Source organism: Bombus impatiens, unplaced genomic scaffold (assembly GCF_000188095.3).
Source record: "Bombus impatiens unplaced genomic scaffold, BIMP_2.2 scf_0263, whole genome shotgun sequence".
NCBI classification, from domain to species: Eukaryota; Metazoa; Arthropoda; class Insecta; order Hymenoptera; family Apidae; genus Bombus; species Bombus impatiens.
The window spans coordinates 589,453-601,540 of record NT_176682.1 but is presented as its reverse complement, the minus strand read 5'-3'; the positions used below and the strand labels follow the sequence as shown (position 1 = coordinate 601,540).

The window sequence follows — 12,088 nt, the reverse complement described above, 5'->3', positions numbered from 1 at the left end:
TCTTCTCTTCTCGACACGCATAAACGATATTTCGTTAGAAACGCGGGAAAGTCAAAAGATCGATACACGATCCTGTAAAGGAAGAACGATACTTTCCTCGCTGAACAAACAATAATATTAATTTTGACATGAATTTACCGAAGAATTTATCTTCCTTAGTCGTATCGTACGCTTCTGTCGTATCATCTGCCATATCGAGGAAAAGTCACAGTTTTCAGATTATTATCATGGACGTTACGGGGCGGAGGAAAGACGTTTAGCAATCACGATTTTGTTATCGTTTATTCGTGTTATATCACCGTCAGTACGCACTGTTACAGTAGCGAGTATAGTGAATGTGATTTGCGAGAAAAATCGCGAGACAGGTGCACCGTGTAAATATTTAGCGAAGTCGACGCGAAGTTAAAACCATAATCCGGGCCCCGGTGATCATGTCACTTGTCAGACAGTCGCATTACCGCCCGCGATAACGACCTCGTTCATAGCGTATACAACGCTTTTACCAACCGAATTCTAGCATGATCTGTTTGTATTACGTAGCCTGGGTGGAAAGTGCCTCGTGATAAAAACATTTGCACGCGTTTCTCTAGAACCGTTAATATTTCTGCATCGAAAGCTGACGTCATCCGGTCTTGCGAATAAATCGGTTACACGTATCGTATCCGCGATACAGATCCTGTAAGTAGGTACATAGACGTTCGTTCTTTCATCATTCGTAGATTCGAAATTTTGTAAATTAACCACGCGAATGGTATACGTACGTATATCTCACGGTATACTCGGTTTACCTAAATTTTTACGTACGTTCCGAATTAAAAAATATTATGTCGAAACGTCGGCGTATTTGTAACATGCATAAGACGTTCATTTTATCCGGTGTTAATGGGAATTTTTCGTACAGTAGTAGAAAGATACACGTATCTTGCTTTATAAAAATAAATCGAACCGCAAATATGTGTTTAACTTCTCTTTCAGCGATCTTGTTTTTCACACTTGCGAGTGCAGCGTCCTTGAGAGGGGAATTGTAATAATTACGTTTCCAACCATTTCGCAATCCCAAACACGATGTATCATCGATAGCATTGAACTATCGCTAAGTTTCCAGTAGAACAATCAGGTGCACGATCACAATGGAATTTTGTAAAATAAGTTGCTTCTTCAACGTTTAGTTCGTTTAATAATATGGGAAGTTCGGAACGGAGGAATACGGAAAACCGGGAATAAAATGTCAATTTACAGCTTTGTATGTATCGGTGTCCAATCTCGCGGGTTTCCTAAGACGGGAAATTTTTCTAAAGTTTCCCCGTGCGTTCGCCGGTAATCCCACGATTTCTCCGCGCATCTATAAACGCGGAAATCAAACATCGTGATTCAATGTGCGTTTATCGTAGGAGTCGTCTTAATCATACGCAATCGGTCGTCTGTACTTGACGAAAAGCGTCGAGAAACGTGGATCGAGTTGTCAATAGCGCGTCATTGTCTTTCGATATCGATCTCTTGCTTTTCCTTTATCCGTGATTGCGTACAATTATCTCGAAATTTATTTTCTTTATCTGTGAGAACAGCATTACAGAACACTCGAACGTTCGTCAAATATGTTTTTTTTCTTTTTCTGTTTAACTTCTGACAGACGAAAACAACGTATGGAACGACATGTATTATCGATTTGTTGTTGATCTTTTAATCTCGTCGTCGATACTTGTTGTTGTTAATTATTCGCTGCTTCCTGGGTGTCGGCTGTCGACATCAAATCCAGTCGTGTCAAACTAACGATTACGGATATCATTCGACACTGATGTTTTGATCGCTTAATTGCCGTAACAAAAAACGTAACCTTCGCCGCGTGATTACTCAGTCTTTTTATTGCTAACTAAACACTAATTTTATTGCCGTTCCGAGCATCGGCATAATTATCCCCAACAGTTTGTTAATTAAACATACCTCGAGAAAGCATGGTGCAATCGATCTGCCCTAATCGTATTGCCTGGCACCTTTAGCGTAAACTTTTTCAAAGAAATATCCAGAAGCAAGAAACCATTATTTTTGCCATTATTTATTCTCCAATCAGTGGAGAAAAAATTGAGAGTGTATCTTCTCATTTCGCGCTTCCTCTAATTACGTCATTGCGTTATTTTTTATTTATTTTACGACTCTCATTAAACGTTACACGACCGGATCGTTGTTTCCTCATACTTCAAGGTTTTGATATGGCGAGATTTTGATTTGACAAGGCAAGAGCTGCGAAATTTCGAATAAGATAGCTGTATGCGCATTAGGCTGATGGTAAAACTATCCCAGAAGGATTTGAACGCACAGCCCTTTGTTTTCTTGGTGCAGCAATTTCTCACGTTCTAACACGTTCCTCTTACAATTTCCATCCGTAGAATCGTAAGACTTCGCAGCGGTGCTGTGATAAATAAAAATAATGAAAAATTGATCAAGGTAAATTGTAAAAATTTGATATTCAACCGAGCGTAATATCAATATTAAAAGAATCGATTAGGTTGTTCGAAATGTTTCTTTCGTTCTATGAGGAAATAATAGACGCACAACGTTTTTTGTTTTATATTATTTTGTCGAATTGCGTACGATTCATTTTGTTCTGTTGAGATAAACACCGCGACGTTTCGCAAACTTGGTTTCACGTTTGTATGAAGCTGCACTGTTGTAAAAAACACGTGTGCGAAAGAAAGATACTTTCCGGACAACCTAATATAAAGATATGAAAAAATGTATTAATTTCTCAGAAACAAACGGTTGCACAGTGAAATCTTTTTGGGGCTGTTACACCGTCAGCCTGAAGCATCGCACACACGTACAGCTAGTTCACTCGAGATTTCCCAGTTCTTGCCATTTCCTTGTAAGTAGAAAATATGCTGGACGTCGATGTTTCTTGCCGATGACGTGCGATTTGGCACGTATTTTACGGAACATTAATTACACGTTATATCTATGTTTAAATATGGAAGATCGTATACTAACGTTTACATATAGTATACCAATGATACTACGCTCGAACGCTATAATTTGATTTGGGTGCATAGGGACAGGTCTGATTAGATTCGGAATACGTGTAGTTAAATCCGCTTAAGTTTAGTTCCAGTATAGTTATGTACGACTAAGTTGGCTTGTATTCGAATAAGCTTAAGCGATTAGCGGATTTATACAGCGTGTTCACATTTTTAATTCCCAATGTCTTTCTCATGAGCGGTAGGTTTCTCAGAAAAGTGGAAGAAAATTGGAAGAGAACAGGGTTTAATGAATTGATCCATTTACAATGTTACATAATGACAAAGAACAATAACAGGAGCACCGTGTATATGAATGAAATTTGCTGTACGTACAATCATTCCCGTAATACCTATAGTCGAGGTTAATAGGAACTAAAAATCGATTGGACAAGAATTGCATTCTGAACACATTCGACGATAATTCCCTTACTTCGTACGATCGCGAGGCGCCAGGAACATTGTTAGACATGGCAATTGAGGGAATTTGCAGTTTTTATTCCGGGAGGGCGTATTGTTTGCGGGAAAAGAAGAAAATGAAAGAAGGGAAGGAAATGTTCGGTTAGCTGACCAGGCTCTGCTGTTTTTTTTCCGCTGACGAGGAAAATTCACCGAGGAAATTAGGTCGATCCCGTAACACATTCGCACTGTTTCCCTCCTTGAAAAATTGGCAGCTCGTTTCGACATCGGTAATCCAACCATGTCGGCTTTCCCCTGGCTGCATCTTTTCCCCGTTTCATTCGATTGATCCGCAGCCGTTAATTTTTGATAGTTTCGTGCCAGCTGATTCACGGCAGAGCCGCCGGTTTCGACGTTATATCCCACGAACTCTGTACGCTCCAAATAGAATATCCATCCTTCTCGTTTCTTACTCGGATCCTAAAAACCGTAAGAGGAAAAATTCTTCTCCGCTGAATCAAATTTTACGGACATCTTCTGGAGCCGCTTCTCTTTGTTCGATAAATTGCTACGAATTACCGTCAGCGTATTTGGTTTAAATGGATCGGATTGAACATCTTGAGGAGTACGGAAGATAGGAAAAAATGTTTCAGTGGAAAGTTGTAAGACGACAGATACATAAATTGTTACAAATATGATTTTTTAATATCGTGGAATGTAAAATGCGTAAATTGTTGCAAACGTTATTGTTCGAAATTTACATTGGAATTTATGGCTCTTTATGGCTGCTTGCGATAAATAAATTTACCGAGATTAATTATATATTTTTATGAGAACTTCAGTAGTAATAACGTATTCATATAAAAACAAATTCAGACTTCTGATATTTGTTTAACTTCGCGATAAGCACACTTTTCAACTGATGGTTAAACATATTTAAAGTTATCTATCTGTAGCTCGACATATTTATTTTCAAAGCTATCGTATCGTTCGCGATGTCGCATCTCCTTTAATACTTGCATTTTTAATATCTAGAAAATTTTCTCTAGCATAACGTAATATGTACACACATTTCTCCGTTCTTTGTACATTTGCTTAAAACACAGAGCATAACAACGCAAATATTGTAATACCTACGATGTTTTTCTAGCGTGGGAGAAATTTAAATTTCTCTTTTGATCTTTAAAAAATAAATTTCGTAGAAAGAGGAATTTTCAATGAGACATTTTGCAAACAAACGCTGCTTTCCGTTGCAAAGGATTAGAATAATGAACAAATTGGAAAGTTGGATCGATTTGGTCGCTGGCAAAAAAATGCACGAGGAATTTATCAGGATCACTGGTTGCTCCTGAAAACCGGTCGAACGTCTTAAAATAGCTGCCTGTGTTATTATTCTTTGTTCTTTCTTTTTTCTATCCAAGCCTTTATTTACCGCGTTTGCTAGATACCAAACTACTCTTTCGATGTTTCTCACGGCGATTCGCACGATGTTGCACGAACGTTTCGATTTCGCGTGGAACTCTGCGATGCTGAAATTTTCCTTGAGGACAGGCGGAAGTTTTCAAATCCAAAGTAACGAGCTAACATCTTTTCTCCAATTAATTAATCATGGAACGAGACGTTTCATTGCAAAACGTAAAACCTTTTGCAACAAGTAGAAGAATATATTCTGTTTGCAAAGCGGAAAGAAGAATAAACAACATAGAAGAATATACACAAAGAGAAAGAACGATCCTAATTGGTTGAAGCGTGCTTTAACAGAGAAATAAAGAAATGAGAAAGGGGAAAAAGAGTTCGAAAGAGGTTGAAATTGTTTTTTGCTCTTCGATCGTGCTTCCGTACGGAAGAAAAGAAAGAATGGCCGTGGAATACGAGCGAAACAACCGCGCGAGTCGACTTTAAAACGCGTGTTTTCCTCGAACGGCCAGGAACGTGTTCAGGAAAAGTTTCGTTGCCAGTTTCGAAGAATCGCTTCCGGTGTGCCTTATTCCCGACATCCAATAGAATTTGCGTTGTTGTAACGTGTTTGCTCGTACAACCTACCTTTCAAACTCCTCCATTCTTATCCTCCCTTCTTTCATTCAGAAATTGATTCCGTTATAGAGAAAATAAATTTTCCGCCTTTCTGTTTTACTTTTACTGCTTGCAGGCCAGAGCTTCGTTTATTTCGTAAGATTTGGCGAAGAATGGAGAAAAAACCGCATTAAAGAAATGCTTGGTAATGCCGAGGAAATTAGCGTGGAAAAGATGTTTCTAGTATGAACAAGTTTGATCTGTATCTACTATTATTAATGCGACTGTTTCGCGATTTCAACGTATCTATATTACTTTAGCTTCTGTGTTGATAGTGATTCGCGATAGCAATTATCGGTGTAAAGATACGACGTAACAAAATTATTAGACGCCTCTTAAGATCGAATTAATCTATGTCCTCTAGTGCTCAATTTTTCTCAAACACCGTGTTATTGTTTCTTTTTTTCTTCTTTATACTTCATGCCGGTTTTATTACAACAGAGTAATCTTTATTGAAACAATTAATGTCGGCCGTATCATAAGTTGCTCTTAATTGTACGTATTTTAAATGCAAATTACCGACAGCTGAAGACAGTCAAACAATTGCAAACAGTAGCATACCTGAGATCCTCGTTAGCGGTTATAAACGAGGCAATTGAAATTGTCGATGAAAATACGACGAATTAAACGACATACAGTCCGACATTTCGCCTCTGCCAATAAGGTGCTCGCAAATTGCGCAAGCATTCGACAGCCACTCGAAATTGCCACCACGCGCAACATCTGTTCTCGTGCAACTCTTTGTACACCTTTTGCACGCACACGTATAAACATACGTGCGGTGCAAATGTAGCGCGCAACTTATTTGCGTTTCATCTCTATTAACGCGACCTGTTCCATCGTTATTTTTATCGCCGGCATGTAGGTTCCTTTATATCATTCTTATTTTCCACTCTGCCCATCGATTGGGAACGACAATCGTAAACACTCATGACGATTGGACGATTAATTAAAAAGGAAGAGGATACGAACGTAGAAATTATTCTTAGAACGATACTGACTGCAAGACGTATTATTAATATTTCACAGTGTTAATAGTGTTAGAATAATGTAGAACGTGAATTTCTCAGAATGGGTATTTGGTACTGAGATTTTTAGGTTTGTAAACAAGCTAACGCGAGCGACAAACTAATGATCCAATAATTATAAATAAAAATTTGCAATCTGTTTACGACGCATTTGCATATTTCGCGAATATTTTATAAATGATGGCCGTTGGATAAATGTCTCACGATATTTGTTGCTACAGCAGACATTCAGGAATCCAACGTTTTTCTCACAAATGTGCCAATTGGAAGAAAAAGACCAATAAATTGTTCGCTTGTAGAAGACAGTACCAATGACTGAATAGCAATAAAAATCAATCGAAACGGGCAAATAAAAATGAATAACCCGAACATGCTGTATATCGTTAGAGGAGATCGTGAATATGTTCGATTGAAAGAAGGCGAAGCAGGAAATCGAATTTGATCGGAGTAGGCTTTACCCAAATAAATTACGGGCCCTGTTCGCGTGGAATTTTATGCCAACTCCCGCGTATTCGCTAAAAATATGTTGTTATGTCAGCCGGTTCGCAATGATACGTTAGCACGTCGAGAAATTTCGAAACGGTAAAAGTCGGCGAACGCATCGAAAGCGAGTGTTAATTAGTCAGATATGGTGTAGCCTTGTATTTGGTATCGGTTGCAACCGAGTTCAGCGCGGAGCATTGTCCGAGGAATTATTAATGCAGTGCTACACACGCTGGCGTGTGATTAGCATCTTAATTAGTAACGCAAAATTTTACATATATATAATTTATGCTTAGAGGTCATTGTGTTAGAAGTTGCTATTGTGAGATGCGATTTTTATACTTGCAGCAAGCTGATTATCTAATTCGAGGCTGATGATCTCAATGGAACTTTGTACACATACAAGCAAAGTAGATTATATAAGAAATATTGTTTCTCTGTATTAGAAGATTAATTTGTTGTTTCATTATCGGCATTTATTTAACAATTATTTATATTTACTTATTTATTTACCTTATTACTTGTTACTTATATTATATATTTATTTAACGATTTTATCGAAAGATACACGCAACTTGAAGTTTTTACTTTCATAGTAAATACATGAATTAAAATTTCATGGAAATGAAATTAATATCGTAGTTTATTCTTCGCGGCTTCGGTTTTACATATTTACACTTGTCGCGCATGATATCAGACCAACGCAGAAGGTTACGATTAATACACCTAGTATACAGTGTTCAACGAGCGATAAAATCCCAGCGATAAAAGTTGAATCATTGTATAAAATTGCTTAGACGATCTCGGCTGTAAATCCATGCTATGCCCATAAATCTTCTCTCGAGAAAGGATTAATTGAAAATCATAATGAACCAGTGGAGAGGGTTGATTCAGCGTCGTTAAACCGAAAATGCACGTACGCGTGACGTCAAAAAGTTTAACGAAGGAAAAGAAAAGCGCAATTCCTCGCGTCCCGCCGTGGCCGCTCGTTGAATAACAAAACGCAAACAGCTCTATGTCCCTGTGGTATGCACGACTCATCGTAATAAAAATCGAAGATTCTTCAACGTGAACAAAGACTTTATTGTCTTATCCGGCGATCTGTCGTGGGAAGTTTCCGTTTGTATCTTCTATGCAATCGTGATACACGATGTTGGTTGATAGTAGACAAATGTGTCTAAGTTTTAGGTCAATCAGATGTACCTTACATTTAGATCATTTACAAAAGTATATTTATTATTCGTATTAACGTAGTTGGTATTTTTTCAACACAAATACCTTCTCTACTTTTCTTTCTTTTCCTTCTTCCAATAAAACTGATAATATTAGGTTGTAACAAAGATTCATTCTATCGTTATCTGTATTTGTAAACGGAGAAAAGAAAATGGAACGAATACGCGTTACATTGCAACATTACGAAAACATATATATATTCTTCGAAATGAATTTTTTATTTGATATACGTACTCGTATTTCCTTGAGAGTACGAACGTTTGTTTCTACTTGAAAAAATCCGTAGGGAAAATTTATAATACATATTACGAGAGTAAATCATCCGTAAGTAGAATAGGAATTCCTGCACAGACTCGATGGACCAGCACGATGCATAAAACTGCAAGTTTTCTGCAGAAGAGACGAAGGCAGTCAAGTAGAGTAGTTTATGAACGACAGTTCCCACAAAACGTCCACATAAATATTCATGCACGAACTTGGCTTATTCTCGAGGGCGTGCATGATGCACACATACGTACGTTTCCTAAAAAAAAAAGTAACCTGCACGCAGGTGCACGTCTCCTCTGGAGGAAGGCACGACTTCGTCCGTGAAGAACACGCCGGCTGGCTACCCTGAGAAAGTGACGTGAATCGCGAAGGGCGTGTATGCACCAGTCTGAGAAAGTGACGTTCACTGGTGCGGATACGCAGACGAGAAAGTAGCGAAGCGTTGTTACGCACGCGGCTCGCGTGTCCAACTCGCTTTACTCTTCGAACACGTTATCACGCATACGCGTATGCGTCCGACTTGGCTCTGCGTTCGCCTTGATATTAGAACGAATAACTGGCCTCGATGTAACGTGTGCATTTTGATCGAGAAGCTTATATGTAACTCAGTCAGACAATTCTTATTTCGATCGTCCGTATTTAGAATTAGAATAATTAACGATTAGAGTTCTGTCTAGTTTATGCGTAATTCGATGACGGACTTTTTCTTTCGATACTCTGTGTTTGGGACAGATAATTGTTGATAATCGGAATTTTAATTTTGTTGTATTTTTATGTCGCGGAGGTGGAGCTTGAGGGGTGAAAAATAACTTTTGCTAGAAAGGAGATTTTTAGAGACATATATCGAAATTGTTCGTGCATTAGTGCGAGATAATTGTAATTTCTAGTCGCCCGGGAGGCGAAATGTAATTTTCATTAGGACCCTTGGAACGTGAAGAATAATTTTTCCTACGTGGAAAAGTGCGAAAGCGCCATTTTTGAAAGCGTATATTGAAATTCTTGGTATATTGTTATTGCCAGATAATTATAATTATAATCTTCCTTTTTTTCCCCGCAATGTTTCAACAGCGAAATATAATTTTCATTTTCGTTGTATCGTAGTTCGACGATCAGGTAGCATAAGAATGAAAATATCGGTTCTATCAGAAATCTTGTTAGACGAGTTAATGGAACAAAACTGGTGTCAATCAATTCAATTATTGAACTGACCTCACGTCAATTTAAAAATTTTTCTTTATACCTCTTATCGAGTTTCGTGATCTTCTGTTGCAACAGGCAATCACTTACGCTCGTAACTCTTTCGAGATAGGCGAATAAGGTTTAGAAATTGTAGAGTGGTGAGAGCTGAAGTATCGTGATTAATAGATTTTGTCTTATTAATTTATGTTCTGGCACGAGAGCTCCATTCTATCAACGTTTTGAAAGAGAAGAACTATGCTCGTATTCTGTTTCTTTTTGGCTCGCTGCAGAGTTTTAAATTTACAATAGAAATAATAAGAAAACCGCGTTCTTCTAACTTTTATAACTTCACCGACCAACCTTTCTCAATTGTGTTCCGACCGTTAGTACGATATTACCATTTTCATCTCCTAAAAACCTACGTAACAGTTGCCCCCGTTTAAAATTCCTTAAAGTTGTGAATTTTTTCGAAATACCCTTGGACAATTCGCAGTTTCATCTTCGAATGAATGAATCATTCAGATCTGCTTTAAATCTTTTAGAATGCACTTCTGTTATTACTCTCTCCAAGAAATTTCAATTTTCCACGGGGAATCTTTTAAAATCGAATCCGCGAACGTTCAACTTCTAAGTTAAAATTTCTAAATTCTCGTATTATAAAGCACCATTACATATAACCAGTCGATCAACCGATCGAATTTTCATCGCCTGTGTTACATGCTACCATATGATTTTCATATAAAATCTATCTAGATTTATTTTATTTCAAAGTATGTCAGAATATCCGTTTTATCTATAAAATCAAAGGGAATTTTTCCAGATTCGTAATTTATTTTCTATTTGTATCGATACGACACAAACTGAACCGACGTATCTAAGTCACGTTCAAACCCATCACGTACACACTCAAACGTGTTAATTACCACGGTGTTACCATTCCCAACCAAACGTTTTTCCCACGCCACCTCTACCATTCTGCTTATAAATCTCACTCGAAAATTCCTCACCAATTCCCCAGAACATTCCAAACCGTAGTCAAACGAAGTCACACCACGAATACCAAAGCTTCCTTTCTTCTTTCTTGCTTAACTTTCGCGCTTCGTAAATGTGAAGAGGAACCGAGCGCAATTACAATTATTTGTCCCGCGTGAGAATTAACATTCGAGACATTAGCTCGTCGACTGTTGCGAGACGAAAGCTCTGTAAATACGCTTGAGTTGTAATTCAAGGCTAATGCTATTATACAGCTAACATTCTTTTTCTTTAGTAGAATTAATTTTACTTGATTGCTATCTTCATTGATTGAAAAAAGAACAATACAATTGGAAGTTACTTTTATCAAAGATTAAGGCTTTTCTTTTACCGTATCTCGCTACTTTAGTTAAGAGCGAAGAAGTTGAAAATAATTGAAAAATAAACGAAATGAGAGGTCCTACGGCCGATGTCGTAATTAACACTTTCAAATAGACACTTGCACATGGACTGATAGTTTCCAGAATGCATCAGGATTGGAGGCGTGCGAGAATTTTTCTCGGGATCGGGTTGGATTCTTGAAAGTATCTCATAATTCGAGACTGTCGGAATTTCCGCGAGTTTTCAAGGCTCTCGAGAATTTGAAAGTTATACATAGGTTAAAATATGTAGCAAAAGTAATAACGAAGTAAGCGATAAATTTTATTACGAAATAATTTTTACGAGACAAATTTTCTTGCTTCATGTTGTATCTCGTTATTATTTTCGCCCCATATTCTAACTTGTATAGTTTTAAAATTCTCGAGAATCCCGAAAATCTCGAATTACAAGATACTTCGAGGAACCCGACCCGACTTCCTCTAGACCCGTGTCGACACACTTCTGATTAGGATCTATGAACTTTTAATTTCACTTGTGGCTCGTAAAATAAGTCAAAGAAATTTCCCTATTTACACATATGACAAATATTAGGTTGTCCAAAAAATTTCTTTCGTTTTATGAGGAAATAATAGACGCACAACGTTTTTGTTTTATATTTGTCGGAGATGAAAGAACACCGAAGCCTTGAACAATTGAACAATTGTAGTTATTCAATCCGATTGTAATTGTTCGAGAGTTGTGATAATGAGCTTGGGCTCGAGACGACAGTCAGTCGCCGAACGTAGCCGCGGTCACGGGATGAACGCTTTGTCTAAAGGCATGGAATAATTCTATAACTCTCCTTAAAAAGGAAATAATTGTAACACTCGACAGTAAACATTCCAACGGTCTCTGTCCCGTAGCTCGCCACACGTAGACCCTATTCTTCGAGTAAGATGATTGCCAGATATCGATGCGTCTCCGCAGTACATGTTCAGCTAGCTCGAGAGCCCGTTATCAATCTTAAGATTTAGTCAACTAAAGTCCTTCAAACAGACAAACAGTCTTTGTCCCAACTACGGGAAA

At 37.8% G+C, this 12,088-nt stretch overlaps 1 protein-coding gene across 12 annotated transcripts in view; it reads left to right on the top strand.

The window, feature by feature from the left end:
* The window catches only part of LOC100744969 (TLD domain-containing protein 2), a 312,724-nt gene that overhangs the window by 167,709 nt on the left and 132,927 nt on the right, over nt 1-12,088 (top strand). The window lies entirely within an intron of this gene.